The sequence below is a fragment of the Trichosurus vulpecula genome, chromosome 1 (assembly GCF_011100635.1).
Source record: "Trichosurus vulpecula isolate mTriVul1 chromosome 1, mTriVul1.pri, whole genome shotgun sequence".
In the NCBI taxonomy this organism is placed as follows: domain Eukaryota; kingdom Metazoa; phylum Chordata; class Mammalia; order Diprotodontia; family Phalangeridae; genus Trichosurus; species Trichosurus vulpecula.
This window is the reverse complement of record NC_050573.1, coordinates 126,788,688-126,795,644: the sequence shown is the minus strand read 5'-3', so window position 1 is coordinate 126,795,644 and position 6,957 is coordinate 126,788,688. Positions and strand designations below refer to the sequence as shown.

Below are 6,957 nucleotides of genomic sequence, written 5' to 3'. Positions count from 1 at the left end.
CCCACAGCTTCTGTTTCTAGTAGAACAAAGTTAACAAGGCTACAACAATATTTACACACATTACCAACACCATCATCTGAATTCAGTCATAAAGACCAACAGGCAGGGCTTCTGTCTGAGAAATTAACACACACCCAGAGTCTTTGCTATTATTTTGGGCTCCAGGCTTCCTTAGACTCTTTGGGAATCTAGAAGAGACAGGCCCCAGAGATCATGACTCAATCAGGTTGGAGTTTGCTGTTCCTGGGTCTCATGAGCATGGCTCATGGGCTTTGGAAGGGTAATGATCTGCTCAATATCTGCATGGCTGCTAAACACCACTAGTTAGGACCTGGTCCAGACATTGACCTTCATCACCAGTGTAGCCCATGGAAGAAAAATGCCTGCTCCACTGTAAACACAAACCTTGAATCCCACCAAGTCACATCCTACCTGTACCCCTTCAACTATGACCACAGTGGAATGATGACTCCAGCCTGAAATATCACTTTATCTGGGACACATCTCTATGAATGCTCCTTTCAACTAAGACCCTGGATCTAGCCAATGTCCTCAACCTGGTGAAGGGAATGGATCTTCAATGTTAGCCTGTGCAGGGAGCACTGTAACCAGTGGTGGGAGGACTGCTGAACCTCATATAACTGCAAAGAGAACTGGCACGAAGGCTGGAATTGGACTTCAGGGATTAACAGGTGCCCAGTTGAGGCTGCCTGCCACTCTTTCACATTTTACTTCTCAACACCAGCCTCCCTAGGTAAGAATGTTTGGAGTCACTCTTATAGCACAAGCTCTGTTGGCCGGTGCAGTGGCAAATATAACCACATGTGGTTTGACCCAGCCTAGGGAAACCCAAATGAACTTGTGTCTAAATATTATGTTTTTGCCCCTGCCCCAAGCATCTTCAGTTGGGGGACCAGTATCCCCTTTTTGACTTTGACACTGCTGTTGCTTCTCTGGGGTTAACCTTCATCAGGCATAAAATCTAACTAATCTACATGCAAAACCATAGCCAAGATTTACTCCCAGGCTGAGACCCCTGGACCCCAGTTTCCTGTCTTACACAACTTGGCTCTCCTGAAACTCTGGCTTCTCAATCTGGATTCTTCCCCCTCACACCTGAGTTTTCTACTTAGAAAACTATACCCCCACAGACTTTGGATTTTACATTCCTCATCCCACTACTGAGGGGGACAGGGAGGGAGTGCCTTTCTTTCTCCCCACTTTTAAGAAGCTCCTATTTTTGTCTCCTACCTCTTTCTCTGCATAGCAAAGTCCACCCCCTGCCTTTCTCATCTTTAATGGAAATTAGGTATGATTTCTACCCTCTCTAAAGTAAAACCTTCCTTACTCCTTTCAAGTAAGGATCATTTCACTGATTATATTTGTATCCCTAGTACCTGGTCCATTTATAAGTAGGTGCTTAGTAAATGTTAATTGATCCAAAAAAAGAGAGAAATTAACACTGACCAACAGAGAGGGCTTCTATCTGAGAAATTAACACAGACCAACAGACAGGGCTTCTGTCTGAGAAATTAATACAGACCAAGACACAGGGCTTTTGTCTGAGAAATTAACACAGATCATCAGACAGGACTTTTGTCTGATAAATACATAGGCCAACAGAAAGGACTTCTGTCTGAGAAATTAACACAGACCAACAGACAGACAGAGTGCTGGCATCACAAACGTTCTTTCTATTAGGCCTCCACACAAGCGAGTTCCCCTAGCCTGCTCATGCTTGCTCCTTGTTTATGCCCCAAAACACAGAACTAGCACTAGTAGGTGGAAGGATTATGAAGAGATTTTTACATTTGTATAAGGAAGTACTCTTTATGAAAAAAAATTGCATGAAAGTAGAGCTGGTTATCTTAATAATACTAAGTTTTCCTTCATTGAAGTTCTTTGAAAAAAGGCTGAATGACCAGTTTTCAAGTGTGTTGTAGAAGGAATTCTTTTTTTGTCACATTTCATACCATATGGCCAGAGAGGTCCTTTCTAAAGCCAGAAATTTGTGATTCTGTGTTGTCTACTAGGATACTAGTTGCATACTATCACTGTTCAAATTCTTCTAAAGTTATCTTGGAAAAAAAAAACACAGACACACATATGAAAATATCAAGCAGACAAGTATAAAACAACAAAAAACATCAAAAAGAATCAATTTCCTAAATTAAATTAATTAGTACTGTGAGGATGCAGACAAGCTCAGAGTGGTCCAAGTTAAATGAGGTTAATTTTTAAAAGCATTTTGTCACATAAACCGTTTATTTAATAGGATCCCCTTGGTTCCCATAAACAGAATTTATATGAAGTAAGAAAGGAATAAGATAATGTATATCTGATCTTTTAGAGAGTATGGCATAATGGATACATTGCTGGAATTGGGCTTAGTGAGAAATGGGTTAGAACCATGCCTTTGACACATACGAACTCTCGTGACTTGAGCAAATAATTTCACCTCACTAAATATTGAGTAGCTATCTAAGACTTGATCATTAAGTTATAGACTTATGATTAACATTAAGAGGGTGAAACCTTATGTAGTTACATATGATATATGTGGTGTGATGTTATATGATTATGTAATATTATGAACATATGTGGTGGATGTACACAAAATAACACTATTATATGCTTTGGTATGATATGATGTATGTTATACAATACAATAGCATATGAATGTATATGTATACAGAGAGCACATATTTATATAGGGGGGAAAACAGAGACCTCATCATTATCCCCTCACTCCTTCCCTTATATTGGAAAGAGAGGAATGTAGACATTGAAGAGATCTTCTAAGTTTCTCCATTTAAGGAGAGTACTTACTGCAGTTGTCTCATCATTTTCTACTTCATTGTACTCCTTTGGACTTCATTATGCCCATGTACCCACTACTGCCTCCTTTTAGGCTAATTTCTTTGTATTGTTTTCTCCCTTCTTGAGGGCAGGTACTACATTTTTGTCTTTCTTTGTATCCCCAGATCTTAGTACAGTATTTGACATATAGTAGATACTTAAAAAGGGTTCATTGTCAGACTGACTAGATATATACAGGGTGTTCCAAACATTTAGGTGCCATTTTAAAGGCTGGAAATTACAAATAAAATGGCTTAAATGTCCAAATATAATTTCCTATGCCAGTGTCTCAATTTAATAAATTATAATGGCACTTAGATTTGTGGTGACCCTTTGTGTATACGGATGAGTGACAGGGCCATCAGCTATTTAGTGAACTGAAAGAAACAGACCTTACTTTCATTTCTAAAATGGTTCCTGATGTTACAGTTAAACCAGAATCCAACTCTGTATATTAAGATAATATTTATTGTCTTTAAGCAAGTTATTTTTTTCCTTTATACCACTTTAATTATTCGTGATTGTGTATCACACTAGACCCTTATACATGCAATCCTTTATTAATAAATATTCAATTTACAAATGTCTCATATATGTGAACAGCTGGGAGTAATGACATTGTTTGGAGTCAATTTCAGAATAAATAGGGAATTCATGATCGAGGTAGTTCAAAGAATCCCAGGACTCAAATAGACTTCTAAGGTAAGCTTTTCAAAGCTTTATCTAACATATCAATTTTATATTATGTTAGACATTCCCAGCAAGTGATATTCCACACTCCCACATCCTTAAGTTTGCAGAATTACTGTCTCCAACATGAATGGATGAGGAAGCCTTCTATTATATGAATAGTTATCTTAGTTGTTTTAATAATATGATAAAGAAGACATTGCTTAGCCAAGTAGGCATGTAACTCCTTATAAAATCCTATTGGCATTTTTTAAGTCTTTCAGGCTTTTAAACAAGAGTCCTTGATGCCATTGCTAAGGAATATACTCTTTATGAAGAGAGGAGAAATATCCTTAATATCTCAAGATGGAATTTTGAATATATTTTGCAAAAAAAGACCTACATGTGAGGTAATAGGTGTATTTGACTATATTCCAGTTATATTATTAGATAAAGAAGCTTTTGTGGACTGACCTGAAATCCTATTAATTTATAACTTTTTTAATGGAGAAATACTTTCCATGTTCCCAAATAACTGACATATAAATGAACCCTTGGAATACAACCCATCCATTAGTTGGGATGACCTATGTCCTGAATACTTTAATTTGTACTTTAGTCCTGGTTTACAATGCACATTTTAAAGTAGTCACTTAAGGTAGATTATTTTAAGATGCACATTTTTTTTCATCATTTTGATAACCTAAAAAAATGCTGCATATAGCATTAACAAGCTAATGTAGATGAAAACCAAATGGTAGTTTCCTTCTTTGTTCTTCCCTACCCCCAGAAGGTCTAACTAGGAAGATCATTTTAGTAATTTTCCAACTAGTAGACATGTCTTTTTTGAGCAATAAGATAGCTTTTTGAAATATAGAGAATTTACTTTTTGTACTGGGACTAAATCTTATGGGAACTCCTGATTAATTTTTTTTTCAATCATTACACCTCTTGGAGTTGTGAGAATCCTGAGAAATACAGTGTTACAATACAGCTTTTAAAACCACATTTTTAAAGGAGTCAAAATTTTAATATTTTTCTTGCTTTTTAGCTGCCTTGGAAACTTTTTTATAAAACTTGTTTTATCTCAACTTCTCTGAGTGTTTTGAAGCTGTTTTTATTTACTTATTAAGAAACATTACCAAAAAGCATAGATTTTTTTGTCATCCCTATTCAAAACATCTTCAAGTTTCTTCATAAGATGATTGTCTCATACAGCATCTCAAACATAGTTATTTTCCTTCTTGCTCTATTCAAGTGGTTCCCCATGGCAGCACAGATTTCAGGGTTTTTACTTTAAGAAGGCAGAAATATTTTTGGCTCTGAGCCATTGTTGATGTCAGGAAGATAGCACTGTAAATGTTTGCCGAGTACTGAAGAAATCTGAAGGTGATTTTTGAGCATCTTCCACTATCTAAAAAGCACATAAATCCTCAACACATTATCAGTAACAATAAGCAATTTTGAAAGATTGGGAAAGTTGGAACTTGAGCACATCAACTTTCAAAATTTATTTCAAAAAATTTACTTGAATAATATAAAAGGGAGTGTGGTGGTGGTGGAAATCTGCTTGAAGAATTAGAATCTTTGTCACCAAAATAAATAAGCTTAAAATCCATGAATATCAAAAACCCTGTAAGTATGTTTTCTTCCCAGGTAATGCAATTTTCCATGAATCATTGACAAGTATTATGAAAGCATATTTAAGAAACACATCCTAATATTTGAAAGAGAGGGGAAGTAGAAGGACCAGCTTAGTCATTCTGTATTATATATAGTAATTATAAAACTCATCTTAGAAACAAATGAAGAGTTTCAATATTCTAAGTCATCCTTTTTATTTTCTATGCTCAAAATAATGCTCAGGTTTAGGCAGCCTACCAAAAGAGAAAGGGATTTCTTGCAAAGGGCATATTGTCAGGTGGCATACAGACCTATATATGTATGTATATATATCTGTGTATGTAAAAAGTTTTCAGTGCTATATGAACATGAATGCATACAAATGTTAATGAATGCATACATTTTTTTTTCCTACACAAATGGCATGATTTTCCCCTATCCCATTTCCATTCTTTTCCCATAGTTATTCTTTGAGATTTTATGGTAAAGATTGACTCCAACTGAAATCATGGCTGCTCTAATACATTGCAGATATACTTGATGTTAACATTGGAAGGAAAAATGATTTTTAAAAATCAATTCATTAGTAGTGAGGGGGGAGAAATAGTTATTTCTTCTTCTTCTTCTTCTTCTTCTTCTTCTTCTTCTTCTTCTTCTTCTTCTTCTTCTTCTTCTTCTTCTTCTCTCTCTCTCTCTCTCTCTCTCTCTCTCTCTCTCTCTCTCTCTCTCTCTCTCCCCACACACACACACAAACATACAATATACCACCACACACACACACACACACACACACACACACAAGTAGATATATAGATATGGATATATAATCAACACATGAAATGGATAGCATTTTCTATAGAAGAGTGAGTAGAAAGTCTACATATTTTTCAAGATTGGTATCTGTGTAAGTTCAATGTGGAAAGTAGTACAAAGCAGTGGGAAGAGTTGTAGAGTAGTCCAAAACACTGAATATTTCAATTTGCTTAATATTTATATGTAACATTGGATGCTATTATGAAGAATGGTGATGTCTTACCCATTCTTGCCCTCCTCTCCCTTCTGGTAAAACTGGGACCTGAGTTTTGCCTCTGGAACTGGAGGGAACCTCAGAAGTAGTAGAGTTTCAAATTGACTCAGGAATCTTTGAGACATATATAAGTGCCTTCAGTTCAAGTTTTAAATGTTTTATTTGGGAGAGTAGTATTCATAAAACTAGACAGAGTCTTGATGACCCTAAGGGAAGAGTACTTTTAGATGCCTGTTCCAGGATTGGAAACCCTTGGTTTATATAGTATATAATTTTTAAAGAGAAACAAAACAAAACAAATAAACTCTTAGGCCTGTCCTAATTCTGATCTCTAGTAATAAGACAGGTTGGCAGAGAAAGAGAATAAAGCTCCTTTACAAAAGTGAATCAGACTTGCAAATGACCATCAGGCTTGGAAAAGAGAACAATAGTGAATAGAAAATTAAATAACTTTTTGAAGGTGGGAGAAGAAAAAGCCAAGTAGGAGGAAGTGGAGTAGAAATTTACCAAGTCCCAGTGAAAAGCAGGCATATTAAGGGAAACACAAAGTTTTTGCCAGGCAGATCATTTCATGAGTGGATCAATGAGTCAGATGAAGCTTTGGAATTTTATCATTTTGAATCAGTGCCTTTCACTTAAAATAAGTTCATTGTCTACCCAAGACCCCTCTCTTCTTTATAAAACTCAATGTGTTCCAGATACTTCTTTGATCTTCAGCACAACTTCCATTTCCCATCATTCTTTAGAGGCTCCTTTAAGCTAGAAATATCTATGCTTTT

General features: G+C 36.0%; 1 pseudogene; it reads left to right on the top strand.

The window, feature by feature from the left end:
- The first annotated feature begins 213 nt into the window (after positions 1–213).
- Positions 214–963, top strand: LOC118837953 (annotated as a pseudogene).
- The last annotated feature ends 5,994 nt before the right edge of the window (positions 964–6,957 follow it).